The sequence below is a fragment of the Bufo gargarizans genome, chromosome 1 (genome assembly GCF_014858855.1).
Source record: "Bufo gargarizans isolate SCDJY-AF-19 chromosome 1, ASM1485885v1, whole genome shotgun sequence".
Taxonomy (NCBI): Eukaryota; Metazoa; Chordata; class Amphibia; order Anura; family Bufonidae; genus Bufo; species Bufo gargarizans.
Window position 1 is genome coordinate 73622801 of NC_058080.1, and position 15679 is coordinate 73638479.

General features: G+C 43.7%; 1 protein-coding gene across 1 annotated transcript in view; it reads right to left on the bottom strand.

The window, feature by feature from the left end:
* The window catches only part of LOC122924602 (cytokine-dependent hematopoietic cell linker-like), a 143688-nt gene that overhangs the window by 15921 nt on the left and 112088 nt on the right, over positions 1 to 15679 (bottom strand). The gene's annotated exons all lie outside the window — the stretch shown is intronic.

Genomic DNA, 15679 nt, shown 5'->3' on the forward strand with positions numbered 1-15679 from the left:
GAATAGAGCACAGCCCGCTATAACCACCTAGCTACAGTAATATATTATTCAACTACTCAAATAAATTCTTGAACACTGACGAAGAAACTATTTGAGTTTCGAAACGCATCTGGCAAGGATCCATAAAAGACAAACTGCAGTTCCCTAAAAGAAAGATTGTTTATCAAAAGCACGATGTACAGTGGCAGAGCTTCGATGAGTGGCAGAGCTTGGCGTCCCAATATCTTCAATACGCATGCGCTAATCAAAGTGCCAGCACAAGCGCCGGGACGGACCACAAGGCTCAGTGATCCCGGAGTAATAGAAGGAGATCAAACAGTCCGCATTGATAAAGCCACGTATGTATCAATCTATCTATTGGTAGTGGCCAACTGTACAATAAGGCGGGTACACGGGGATACTGGTAAGAAACGCAAGAGAGCAACATACCCCGCTTAACTATATATGAATTACGCTCCACATTTGTATCAATAGGAAAACTCTGTATGAAACTACAATGAGACTGAACTTTATATATTAATCCGAAATGATAATAGAGATAGATATGCTACATATGAATATATAATATAGAGGAGTATCTAACTTTATATACCGCAGCATATACTGCGTGAGCTCCGCAATTGGAACTAAAAGACCGTGACTACAATTAACCATAAATATTAATATATCACTATATATATATATTTTAACATTTTTATCCTTGTGTTATATGAAATGTAATCTTTTATTTTAAATTTTTATAATTTTATCTTAAAATAAATGTTATATCAATAAAAATTAATATATCTGAAGATATTATGGTAAATATACCATATATACACAAACATGAATGTGAATTATTGTAATTTACATGGTTATAACATGAATCAATACTTATTATAACTTGCCGTATTGGGAGTTTTATTATTGAAGCTTTGTAGCTGTTGCTGGAGTTTTTCTGCCAAGCTAAGGTCCTCCTGGCTGTCCTTATATTTTTGTATACCGGGGCATTGTTTGCTTCTTGCTTCTATTTTCTAGGGAAATATTGAAAACAATTGAATATTCAAAGCAAGGATTACTATTTTTGCTAATGTCAGTTTTTTTATCTTATTTTAATACTATACTTTTTCTTACAGAAAAAAGTTACAATTTCATCTTATCCTAATTCTGAAGCAACCAGTATTTCTCTAGAATATTTTATAACTTATGAGTCTTGTGTCTAGTTAGTAATACCACTTCGGAAACTGGGGCAATAGAAATGGCCTTCTACAGGTGTAGAATTATTAGGCAAATGAGTATTTTGACCACATCATCCTCTTTATGCATGTTGTCTTACTCCAAGCTGTATAGGCTCGAAAGCCTACTACCAATTAAGCATATTAGGTGATGTGCATCTCTGTAATGAGAAGGGGTGTGGTCTAATGACATCAACACCCTATATCAGGTGTGCATAATTATTAGGCAACTTCCTTTCCTTTGGCAAAATGGGTCAAAAGAAGGACTTGACAGGCTCAGAAAAGTCAAAAATAGTGAGATATCTTGCAGAGGGATGCAGCACTCTTAAAATTGCAAAGCTTCTGAAGCGTGATCATCGAACAATCAAGTGTTTCATTCAAAATAGTCAACAGGGTCGCAAGAAGCGTGTGGAAAAACCAAGACGCAAAATAACTGCCCATGAACTGAGAAAAGTCAAGCATGCAGCTGCCAAGATGCCACTTGCCACCAGTTTGGCCATATTTCAGAGCTGCAACATCACTGGAGTGCCCAAAAAGCACAAGGTGTGCAATACTCAGAGACATGGCCAAGGTAAGAAAGGCTGAAAGACGACCACCACTGAACAAGACACACAAGCTGAAACATCAAGACTGGGCCAAGAAATATCTCAAGACTGATTTTTCTAAGGTTTTATGGACTGATGAAATGAGAATGAGTCTTGATGGGCCAGATGGATGGGCCCGTGGCTGGATTGGTAAAGGGCAGAGAGCTCCAGTCCGACTCAGACGCCAGCAAGGTGGAGGTGGAGTACTGGTTTGGGCTGGTATCATCAAAGATGAGCTTGTGGGGCCTTTTCGGGTTGAGGATGGAGTCAAGCTCAACTCCCAGTCCTACTGCCAGTTTCTGGAAGACACCTTCTTCAAGCAGTGGTACAGGAAGAAGTCTGCATCCTTCAAGAAAAACATGATTTTCATGCAGGACAATGCTCCATCACACACATCCAAGTACTCCACAGCGTGGCTGGCAAGAAAGGGTATAAAAGAAAAAAATCTAATGACATGGCCTCCTTGTTCACCTGATCTGAACCCCATTGAGAACCTGTGGTCCATCATCAAATGTGAGATTTACAAGGAGGGAAAACAGTACACCTCTCTGAACAGTGTCTGGGAGGCTGTGGTTACTGCTGCACGCAATGGTGATGGTGAACAGATCAAAATACTGACAGAATCCATCGATGGCAGGCTTTTGAGTGTCCTTGCAAAGAAAGGTGGCTATATTGGTCACTGATTTGTTTTTGTTTTGTTTTTGAATTTCAGAAATGTATATTTGTGAATGTTGAGATGTTATATTGGTTTCACTGCTAAAAATAAATAATTGAAATGGGTATATATTTGTTTTTTGTTAAGTTGCCTAATAATTATGCACAGTAATAGTCACCTGCACACACAGATATCCCCCTAAAATAGCTAAAACTAAAAACAAACTAAAAACTACTTCCAAAAATATTCAGCTTTGATATTAATGAGTTTTTGGGGTTCATTGAGAACATGGTTGTTGTTCAATAATAAAATTAATCCTCAAAAATACAACTTGCCTAATAATTCTGCACTCCCTGTAGTTTTGCAACTGTGGCACTGCTCTGTGACTACAATCTGTTTTAATATTAATTACAAAAAGTTATAGAAAATTACACATATGGTTAATAAAGTCAGAGAACTCCCCTAAAAGCCAATGACAATGGTTTACCCACCCACGTACAGACAATCTTTTGGTCCAATCACAGGACCTTTTTCTAGCCAAGGTCCTGTGATAGGACTGAAATATCTGCACATTGGTGAATAAACCATTTCGATGAACTTCAGTGGAGTTAGCACTTAATTTTTATTAATTTCATTTTTGGGTTTTCCCACACAAAACTGTTATTAAAAAAATTAAACACCCGTTAAAGTTCATAAAGAAATAAAAATAAAGATGATTTTAAAAAAATGTGTAACAAGCAAAAAAAGACACCATTCTTCCATATTTTGTAAATTATGTCCTAAAATAAGTGTATATCTTTACAGTATATTTATAGTGCATGTAATGACTTTTATGGGAATATCAAATTTTGGTTAAGTTATATAACTGTATATGTGTAGGGTTGAGTGAACCCAAACTGTAAAGTTCGTGTTCGTACCGAACTTTAGGATTTTTGAACCCCCGGACCCGAACATTTCCGTAAAAGTTCGGGCTCGGTGTTCGGCGCTTTCTTGGCGCTTTTTGAAAGGCTGCAGAGCAGCCAATCAACAAGCGGTTAACTGTCTGACCTTAGAAGCATAGCATGGCTCTGATAGGCCAGAGCAGCATGTGACCCAGGCTCTATATAAGCTTAAGTCACGTAGCGCTGCACATCACTCTGCTGTTACAAGTGTAGGGAGAGGATGCTGCTGGACTTGTGATTTCAGGGAGAGAATATGAGAGAATCTAACTCAGCCATCTACAGAGAAATAGTTGTGTGGGTGCAGGGCACAATCGTTTTACCCTGCCCTGAGGCCATTGACCCAAAAAAAAATTACTTTTATAATACTGTTAGTTAGGTGGGCGGCGGCCATTGTACGCAAGCTCAGTGCACCAGCACTGCATCTGAGCTTTTGGGACATTGCAAATCACCATTTTTTTGGGCAAACTACAACATCTGAATTAGCCAGTGTGCAATTTAAGGTAGAAATACACCCATCATTTTCTGGGGTTTTAAAAACACACATTTTTTTCAAAAAACAGTATTTTCCTGATCTGCAAGTGTTAAATTCAAGTTTAATATATACAGCTTTCATATTCTGTTACCAAAAAAACACTTTTTTGGCAATCTACAACATCTGGATTAGTCAGTGTGCAATTTAAGCTAGAAATACAGCCATGATTTTCTGGAGTTTGAAAACCACACTTTTTTTTTCAAAAAACTGTATTTTTCTGATCTGCAAGTTTAATATATACAGCTTTCATATTCTGTTACCAAAAAAACACTTTTTTGGCAATCTACAACATCTGGATTAGTCAGTGCGCAATTTAAGCTAGAAATACACCCATTATTTTCTGGGGTTTTAAAAACACATTTTGTTTTTTAAAAAAAATGTATTTTCTTGATATGCAAGTGTTAAACTCAAGTTTAATATATACAGCTTTCATATTCTGTTACAAAAAAAAACTTTTTGGGCAATCTACAACATCTGGATTAGTCAGTGTGCAATTTAAGCTAGAAATACACCCATCATTTTCTGGGGTTTGAAAAACACAATTTTTTTTAGAAAAAACACTATTTTCAGGCCTTGCAGCATCAGCACGTGTGAAATTATAGGCTTATATACTGCTGTCAAATTCAGCTGTTAAACAAACACTCGTTTGGCACAAAAAAATTAGTTGGCAGCCTTTGATGCAGATGTTATTGTGAGATACACCCTTAATACATTTTGGTTATATTCAGAGATTTTAAATACCGCCATTTGGTGCACCAATATTGAATTCAGGCCTACACTGGTTCAGGCCCTGTGAGATACACCCTCTACATACAAGGGTTTGATTCAGGCATTTGAAATACAGCCATTTGAAATACAGCCATTTTGGTCAAAGAAATATTTAGTTCAGGCCTACACTGGTTCCGACAGTGTGAGATACACCCTCTACATACAGGGGTTTGATTCAGGCATTTGAAATACAGCCATTTGAAATACAGCCATTTTGGTCAAAGAAATATTTAATTTAGGCCTACACTGGTTCAGGCCGTGTAAGGTACACCCTCTACATACAGGGGTTTAATTCAGGCAATGGAAATACAGCCATTTGAAATACAGCCATTTTGTGCAAATAAATATTTAATTCAGGCCTACACTGGTTCAGGCCATGTGAGATACACCCTCTACATACAGGGGTTTGATTCAGGCATTTTAAATACAGCCATTTGAAATACAGCCTTTTTGTGCAAAGAAATCTTATTTCAGGGCTACACTGGTTCAGGCCGTGTGAGATACACCCTCTACATACAGGGGTTTGATTCAGGCATTTGAAATACAGCCATTTGAAATACAGCCATTTGGTGCAAAGAATTTTGGCCTACACTGGTTCAGGCCCTGTGAGATACACCCTCTACATACAGGGTTTTGATTCAGGCATTTGAAATACAGCCATTTTGGGCAAAGAAATATTTAATTTAGGCCTATACTGGTTCAGACCCTGTGAGATACACCCTCTACATACAGGGGTTTGATTCAGGCATTTGAAATACAGCCATTTTGGGCAAATAAATCTTTAATTAAGGCCTAGTGAGGTTCAGGCCGTGTGAGATACACCCTTTACATACTGTCATTCTATTTTACTATTAATTAAACACCCATTTAGGGCAAGATCCTAAATTCGAAAAATATGAGGAGAGCGTCAAATAAGGAACGTGGCCCAGGTCGTGGTGCTACTGGTGGAGCTCCTGTTGCAGGGAGAGGACGTGGTCGATCTGTGCCAGCTACACGCACAAGTGAAAACCCTTTCTCAGGTGCGAGTAGGCGACAAAACCTGCAGCGGTATTTGGTCGGGCCTAATGCGGCTCTACAAATGGTGAGGCCTGAACAAGTACAGGCGATAGTAAATTGGGTTGCTGACAGTGGATCCAGTTCCTTCACATTGTCTCCCAGCCAGTCTCCTGCTAAAAGACCACAGTTGGCACCTGCAGCCGATGTCCATCAGTCTTTCACCTCACCCCCTTGCAAATCAGCCAAGCAGTCTGAGCCCCAAGTCATGCAGCAGTCTCTTCTGCTTTTTGATGACTCGGTTAGCAGGGTTTTCCAGGGCCATCCACCTAGCCCTGCCCCAGAAGTGGAAGAGATTGAGTGCACTGATGCCCAACCACTTATTTTTCAAGATGAGTACATGGGAGGACCATCGCAGCACGTCTCGGATGATGACGAAACACAGGTGCCAACTGCTGGGGCTTTCTGCAGTGTGCAGACGGACAAGGAAGGCAGGGGTGAAAACTGGGTGGAAGATGATGTGGAGGACGATGAGGTCCTCGACCCCACATGGAATCAAGGTCGTGCGAGTGACCTATGTAGTTCGGAGGAAGAGGCGGTGGTCGCACAGAGCCACCAACACAGCAGAAGTGGGAGCAGGGTGCAAAAGCGGAGCGGCCATCCTCAAGACAGTACGCCTCCTACTGCCCACTGCAGCAAGGGACCGAGCACACCAAAACCAGCTCCAAGGAGTTCCCTGGCGTGGCAGTTCTTCAGACAATGTGCTGACGACAAGACATGAGTGGTTTGCACACTGCAATCAGAGCCTGAAGCAAGGCATAAACGTTCTCAACCTGAGCACAACCTGCATGACCAGGGATTTAAGTGCAAAGCACGAGCTGCAGTGTAGTAGACACCTCAAAAACCAAGTAAGGTCCCTGGCTCCTCCTGCTTCCTATTCTGCTGCAGTCTCGGCCTCCTCATCCACCTCTGGAGTGACAGTGCCACCTGCCACCCCGCAAACAGAGGATCTGCCAGCAACACCAACACCTGGGTCACCAAGCATCTCCACAATGTCCCATGGAAGCGTTTAGCTCTCCATCTCCCAAACTCTGGAGAGGAAGAGGAAGTACCCACCCGCGATCCCTAGCCCTGAATGCCAGCATTACTAAATTACTGGCCTTTGAAATGCTGTCATTCCGTCTGGTGGAGACGGATAGTTTTAAGGCCTTATGGCGGTGGCTGTCCCACAGTACGTCGTGCCCAGCCGCCACTACTTTTCCAGGCAAGCCATCCCTTCCCTGCACAACCAAGTAGGGGACAAAATCAGGTGTGCACTGCACAACGCCATCTGTGGCAAGGTGCACCTGACTATGTATACGTGGACCAGTAAGCATGGTCAGGGACGTTATATCTCCATAACAGCACACTGGGTAAATGCAGTAGTGGCTGGGCCTGAGGCTGATAGCAGTTTGGTGCATGTCCTTCCACCACTGAGGATTGCAGGGTGCTTCAGTTTGCCTCCTGTTGCTTCCTCCTCCTACTCCGCTTCCTTATCCTCTACCAGCTCCTCATCCGGTCAGCGTAACACCTTCACCACCAAATTCAGCACAGCCAGTGGTAAACGACAGTTGGCAGTTTTAAAATGTATCTGTTTGGGGGACAAACCCCACACCGCGCAGGAGCTGTGGATGGCCTTTGAACAACAGACCAATGAGTGGTTTGTGCCAGTCAGCCTCAAGCCTGGCCTGGTGGTGTGCGATAATGGGCGAAATCTCGTTGCAGCTCTGGGACTAGCCGGTTTGACGCACATCCCTTGCCTAGAGCATGTGCTGAATTTGGTGGTGCAGAGATTCCTTAAAAATTACTCTGATATGTCAGAGCTGCTGCATAAAGTGCGGGACGTCTGTGCACACTTTCGGCGTTCTCACCCTGCTGCTGCTCGCCTGTCAGCGCTGCAGTGTAACTTCGGACTTCCCGCTCACCGCCTCATATGCGACGTGCCCACAAGGTGGAACTCCACCTTGCATATGCTGGCCAGACTGTGCGAGCAGCAGCAGGCGATAGTGGAGTTTCCGCTGCAGAACGCACGGGTGAGTCGCTTGGTGGAACAGCACCACTTCACCACCAATGACTGGGCCTCCATGCGAGACCTGTGTTCCTTGTTGCGCTGTTTCGAGTACTCCACCAACAGGGCCAGTGCGGATAACGCCGTTCTCAGCGTTACTATCCCACTTCTATGCCTCCTTGAAAAAAACGCTCCTGGCGATGATGGAAGAGGATGTGGCACAAGAGGAGGAGGAGGAGGAGGAAGAGGGATCATTTCGTAGGGTTTCCGGACAGTCATTCCCAAGTGGCTCCGAGGGTGGGTTTCTGCACCCACAAACCTAAGGTACACAATTGTCCAGCCAGGGCACAGTTCTGGAGGATGATGATGAGGAGATGGAGGAGGAGGAGCCATGTTCACAGCACTGTGGCACCCAGACCAGCTCATGGCCATCACTGGTGCGTGGATGGGGGGATACAAAGGACACAGATGATACACCTCACACAGAGGACAGCTTTTCGTTGCCTCTGGGCAGCCTGGCACACATGAGAGATTACATGCTGCAGTGTCTCCGCATCGACCGCCGAGTTGCCCACATTCTAACTTGTTCTGATTACTGGGTGGCCACGCTGCTGTATCCCCGTTACAAGGACAACGTACCATCCTTAATTCCATCACTGGAGCGTGATCGTAAGATGCGCGAGTACAATCGCAAACTGGTAGACGCGCTGCTGGTGGCATTCCCACCTGACAGCGGGGGCACAGTGGAAGCACAAGGCGAAGGCAGCTGACGAGGAAGAGGTCGCCAACGCAGCTGTGGCACCGCCAGCACTTCAGAAGACAGGGTTAGCATGGCTGAAATGTGGAAAATCTTTGTCAGCACGCCACAACAACAAGCACCACAAGCTGGAGGCAGCATTTCACCAACATGGTGGAGCAGTATGTGTGCACACGCCTACACATACTGAATGACGGGTCTGCCCCCTTAAACTTCTGGGTCTCCAAATTGGGCACATGGCCTGAGCTTGCCCTTTACACCTTGGAGGTGCTGGCCTGCCCTGCAGCCAGTGTATTATCTGAACGTGTGTTTAGCACGGCAGGGGGCGTCATCACAGACAAGCGCAGCCGCCTGTCCACAGCCAATGTGGCCAAGCTCACGTTCATTAAAATGAACTAGGCATGGATCCCTCAGGACTTTTCCATACCTTGTCCAGAATAGACATGTATACCGGCACTAACCAGCCATTATTATACTGCAGCGCAATTGTTCATATTTGTATTTTGGATATTTCACACTCTTTTGGAGTGTACCTTAATTTTAAAAAATTAAATTATTGTATTAAAACCAAAAACCTGGTGTTGGCTATCTCGTCGTCCTCCACCGCCGCTTCCACCTACTCCGCTACATCCACCGCCTCCTCAAACTCCTACTCCATATGGAACTCCAACTCATAAATAAATTTTATTTAATTTTTTTGTACATGTTTTATTTTATATCATTTTACTACTTTGTAATTTACATTTTCGGGTGAAATTCACCACATTTTTGGTTGTATAGTACCACTGCTATACCTAGTAGGCCGGTTAAAAAAATAAAATAAATTGTCATTAACATTTTCAGGTGAAATTAACCAATTTTTGGGTGTATAGTACCACTGCTATACCTAGTAGGCCGGTAAAAAAATAAAGTAAATTGTCATTAACATTTTCTGGTGAAATTAACTAATTTTTGGGTGTATAGCACCACTGCTATAACTAGTAGGCCGGTTAAAAAAATTTTGTCTGTTACATTTTTTTTTTTTTAATTCAACAATTTTTGGGTGTGAAGTACCACTTCTATACCTAGTAGGCCATTTAAAAAACAAAAAAAATTGTCAGTTACATTTTCGGGTGAAATTAACCAATTTTTGGATGTGAAGTACCACTGCTATACCTAGTAGACCAGTAAAAAAAAAAAAAAAACTAATAAAAAAAATTGGCAGTTACATTTTCTGGTGAAATTCATCAATTTGTTGGTGTGATGGTACTGCTATACCTATTAGACCGGTAAAAAAAAAAAAAAAAACATTTGTCAGTTACATTTTATGGTCAAATTCACCAATTTTTGCGTGTAATATCCCCCTCCTCTACCTAGTTGACAGCTTAATAAATTTCAATAATTTTTATTTTACATTTTTGGGTGACAATAAACAATTGTTTTCTGTCATAGACCCCTGCTCTACCAAGTAGACAGGTTAATTGATTTCTGTAATTTTTCTATTACATTCTCGGGTTGACATTATACAATTTTAGACTTGAATAAACCCCTGCTCTGCATAGGTCACAGGGAATAACATTTCTGAAATGCTTCTTTCATTGATGCGCGCCACCTCCTTTGATTCAATGCTTAAACTTAAACAAGTTGTACCACATTTAAAGGGAACCTGTCACCGGGATTTTGGGTATAGAGCTGAGGACACGGGTTGCTAGATGGCCGCTAGCACTTCGGCAATACCCAGTCCCCATAGCTCTGTGTGCTTTTATTGTGTCAAAAAAACGATTTGATACATATGCAAATTAACCTGAGATGAGTCCTGTACGTGACATGAGTCAGGGACAGGACTCATCTCAGGTTAATTTGCATATGTATCAAATCTGTTTATTTACACAATAAAAGCACACAGAGCTATGGGGACTGGCTATTGCGGATGTGCTAGCAGCCATCTAGCAACCCATGTCCTCAGCTCTATACCCAAAATCCCGGTGACAGGTTCCCTTTAAGCTTCAATACTTTGCCCCACATTTCCGCTATACTCTTTTGGCCAACATTTTCGCCTCAATAGCTTTTCCCACAATTCCGCTTGACTCTTTTGGCCCACATTTGTGCTTCTGCAATTTGTCCCACATTTGCGCCTCATTAGCTTTTCCCACATTTCTTCTCGATCCCAATTTTTTAAAATAAATTTATCTCCCTTAAATTTGGTCTCTTTTTCTCATGCTCCCTCACCCGTAATCACAATGGTAGGCGCATAAAAGAACATCGAAAGTTGATAGTGCAGATATCAAATTGGATCGTGAACATCACGGGGACGTGCGACATGGTGGGGCAGTAAGTATGCACACACCTACACAAACTAACTGACAGGGGTCAGCCCCTGCAACTTCTGGGCACAAGGCCTGAGCTTGCCCTTTACGCCTTGGAGGTGCTGGCTTGCCCTGCAGCCGGTGTATTGTCTGAATGTGTGTTTAGCACGGCAGGAGGGTTATATTTCCCAATGTTTTGGGGTGTACCCCAATTTAAAAAAATATAAATAAATTTTAAAACAAAAAGCAGTGTAGGCTACCTCCTCCTCCTCTACTGCTACTTCCACCTACACCGCCACATCCACCATCAGAACATGACCTATTGTTGACCAATTTTTTATGTAAACATATATATATATATTTTTTTGGGTGATTTTTTTTTCATATCTCTATCTAAGCTAAATGTATGTCAATACTTACTGTTCTTTGACAGCAGCCACAGGTACCATAGACACAATGGTCTGGAGCTGACCTATGCATTCTCTGTGCAGAAATCAGGAGGGAGTTTTTCTTTTCATCGCCATATTCTGACCCCTATAACGTTTTTGTACTTATGTGTACAGAGCTGTGTAAGGGCTCATTTTTTGCGCTGTGATCTGTAATTTTCATTGATACCATTTTGGTGTGTAAGACTTTTTGATCACTTTTTATAAAAAAAATTGTGGGAGTTGAAGTGATCAAAAAATGGCAACTCGGCCATTTTGACTTTTATTCCGTGCAATTTTGATATCTTATTGACATCTTTGCATGCAGTGATGCCTATGATGTGTATTTTTTTATTGTCTATATATTTTCATTTACATTTTGTTTAAAGGGGGATGATTAGAATTTTTACATTTTATTACCTTTTTTTTTATTTTAAAAAACATGTTTTTTTGTTTTTTTTTACACTTTGTTATAATTTCCCCAGGGAGCTATAACAAGCAATCATTAGATTGCTTCTCTCATACACTCCAATGCATTAGGTATGAAAAATACACTATGGGGGTCATTTATTAAGACCGGAGATTTATACTCTGGTCTTAAGCCTCATGCGCTGGATGCGACAAAGTTATGAAGAGGTCCAGGCCTCTACATACTGTGCCTTGCAAAAGTATTCACTACCCTTCACTTTTTTCGTATTTTTGTGCCTCACAACCTGGAATTAACATGGATTGTTGAGGATTTGCATAATTTAATTTACAGAACATGCCGACAACTATGAAGATGTTATTTTTTTTTTTTGTGTGAAGCAAACAACAAATAGGACAAAATAACTGAAAAAGTCAATGTGCATAACTATTCACCCCGCTAAAGTCAATGCTTTGTATAGCCACCTTTTGCAGCAATCACAGCTCCAAGTCACTTTGGATAAGTCTCTATGAGCAGTTGCCACATCTTACCACTGGGATTTTTGCCCATTCCTCCTTGCAAAACTGCTCCAGCTCCTTCAGGTTGGATGGTTTGCGCTTGTGAACAGCAATCTTTAAGTCTGACCACAGATTTTCTATTGGATTGAGATCTGGGCTGTGACTCGGCCATTCCAACACATTTACATCCCCTTAAACCAGTCAAGTGTTGCTTTAGCAGTGTCAGGCCTCATGCACACGACCGTTGTGTGCATCCGTGGCCGTTGTGCCGTTTTCCGTTTTTTTTCACGGACCCATTGACTTTCAATGGGTCCGTGGAAAAATCGGAAAATGCACCGTTTGGCAGCCGCATCCGTGAGCCGTGTTTCCTGGCTGTGAAAAAAATATGACCTGTCCTATTTTTTTCACGGCCAACGGTTCACGGGCCCATTCAAGTCAATGGGTCCGTGAAAGAACACGGATGCACACAAGATTGGCATCCGTGTCCGTGATCCGTGGCCGTAGGTTTTAGTTTCATACAGACGGATCCGAAGATCCGTCTGCATAAAAGCTTTTTCAGAGCTGAGTTTTCACTTCGTGAAAACTCAGATCCGACAGTATATTCTAACACAGAGGCGTTCCCATGGTGATGGGACGCTTCTAGTTAGAATACACTACAAACTGTGTACAAGACTGCCCCCTGCTGCCTGGCAGCACCCGATCTCTTACAGGGGGATATGATAGTACAATTAACCCCATCAGGTGCGGCACCTGAAGGGGTTAATTGTACTATCATATCCCCCTGTAAGAGATCAGGGCTGCCAGGCAGCAGGGGGCAGACCCCCCCCCCCCCTCCCCAGTTTGAATATCATTGTGCGGCCCCCCCCCCCCCTCCCCTGTTGTTAACTCGTTGGTGGCCAGTGTGCGCACCCCCCTCCCTCTCTCCCTCTATTGTTTTAATACATTGGGGCCAGTGTGCGCGCGCCCCCCCAACCCCCCCCTCCCTCCCTCTATTGTTTTAATACATTGGGGCCAGTGTGCGCACCCCCCTAACCCCCCCCCCTCCCTCCCTCTATTGTAATAATAGCATTGGGGCCAGTGTGCGCACACACCCCCCCCCCCCGATCATCGGTGGCAGCGGAGTAGAAGATTTTCATACTTACCTGGCTGCTGGCTGCTGCGATGTCTGCGTCCGGCCGGGAGCTCCTCCTACTGGTAAGTGACAGCAATGCGCCGCACAGACCTGTCACTTACCAGTAGGAGGAGCTCCCGGCCGGACACAGAGATCGCAGCAGCCAGCAGCCAGGTAAGTATGAATCTTCTACTCCGCTGCCACCGATGATGGGGGGGGGGGGGGCACACTGGCCCCAATGCTATTATTACAATAGAGGGAGGGAGGGGGGGGGGGTTGGGGGGGCGCGCACACTGGCCCCAATGCTATTATTACAATAGAGGGAGGGAGGGGGGGGTTGGGGGGGAGCGCACACTGGCCCCAATGCTATTATTACAATAGAGGGAGGGAGGGAGGGAGGGGGGTGCGCACACTGGCCACCAACGAGTTAACAACAGGGGAGGGGGGGCCCACTGGCCACCAATTAGTTAAAAACAGGGGGGGGGGGGTCTGCCCCCTGCTGCCTGGCAGCACCTGCCAGGCAGCAGGGGACAGTCATGTACACAGTTTTTTTGTATATTCTAACCTGAAGCGTCTCCATCACCATGGGAACGCCTCTGTGTTAGAATATACTGTCGGAAATGAGTTTCACGATGTAGCTCATATCCGACAGTATATTCTAACATAGAGGCGTTCCCATGGTGATGGGGACGCTACAAGTTAAAATATACCATCGGATTGGAGAAAACTCCAATCCGATGGTATAACAGAACTCCAGACTTTACATTGAAAGTCAATGGGGACGGATCCGTTTGAAATGGCACCATATTGTGTCAACATCAAACGGATCCGTCCCCATTGACTTGCATTGTAATTCAGGACGGATCCGTTTGGCTCCGCACGGCCAGGCGGACACCAAAATGACTTTTTTTTCATGTCCGTGGATCCTCCAAAAATCAAGGAAGACCCACGGACGGAAAAACGGTCACGGATCACGGACCAACGGAACCCCGTTTTGCGGACCGTGAAAAAAAACGTCCGTGTGCATGAGGCCTCATGTGTAGATTGCACACAGGTGGACATCATTTCACTAATTATGTGACTTCTGAAGGTAATTGGTTGCACCACAGCTTTTTATGCAGGATACACTTTACGGGCTTCCTAACAAAGGGGGTGAATACATACGCACATGACAAATTTCTGTTTTCTATTTCTAAACAATAGTTTTATTTATATTCTTTTCTAATTTCACTTCACCAATTTAGACTATTGTGTTCTGATTTATCACATAGAATTCAGATTAACAAAACATTGAACTTAAGTCTGTAATGTAACAAAATACGAAAAAAGGGGGGGGGGGTGAATACTTTTACAAAGCACTGTAAACTACACCAGAAAGTGCCAGCTCACTTTCTGGTGTAGTTTAAGACCATTTTCCACGTCATACACTGGCGTAGAAAATGATAAATGAGACGGGCCAGGCGACCCGCCCTGTTCCCCGCCCACGTCACCACCCCTTTTCCCGCCACCTCAGAAAAGTGCCGTGAGCGGGGAAAAGTCCCAGATTTTGCCGCAAAACCCCTTTGTGACAAAATCTGCGCATTTAATACGCCACAAAGTGGCATATATTTCTCCATAAATGACCCCCTATATTCCTAAGGAGCTTTGTCACAGGCAGGGGCTCCATCGAAACTAATGTACGGCAGCTTATATTCTTTCAGGAGGACAGAAGTTGCCGCCCAATGCATCTGTCTCCCCCGATCCTCGCCGGGGGATGCCGGAGCTCATCCAGAAGCTCTCCCTTTCATGTTTTAGTACATCCAGATGCTGTGGTCACGTTTGACTATGGCATCTGAAGGTTTAAAACTATGCGACCAGCATTACTGCCAGTTGTGGACATTAGTCCTGGGTGCCTGCTGTTTAAAACAGCAAGCACTCGGCGGCTATGGAGCCTGCTCCACTCATGGCACCGGCCGGGTAGGGGATAAGTCAACGAAAAGCTATTGATTGCGTTTTGATGGCAGATTTAATGATGGAAAATGGTTGTTTTCCGCTATGAATTCCGCAGTGGATTTTACTTTTGTGACCATAGCCTTAAACACTCTGGGTTAGGCTGGAATTACACCAGCAGATATGGCAGATGATTGTCGGGAAGAAAGCATTCCTTCCTGCAATCACCTGCTTGTCAGTGGAGGAGACCGCTGCTATTACATGCAGCAATCTCCTCCTTAGTATGGAGAGGAGCGATGGCTAATGCCATTGCTTGTCCCCATTCAGAATCATTATTTGCCTGCAGCAGAGGGTGATTACACAGCACAATCTGCCACCGGCAAGCAATGATTTTTTTACTTACTGAAAGATTACGATTGCCCAATGAATGTTCATCAGGTAATTAGCGGCAGTATTACACTGCCACAGCATCGGTAACGAGCGTTACTACGAATGCTTGTGGGCGATGATCTGC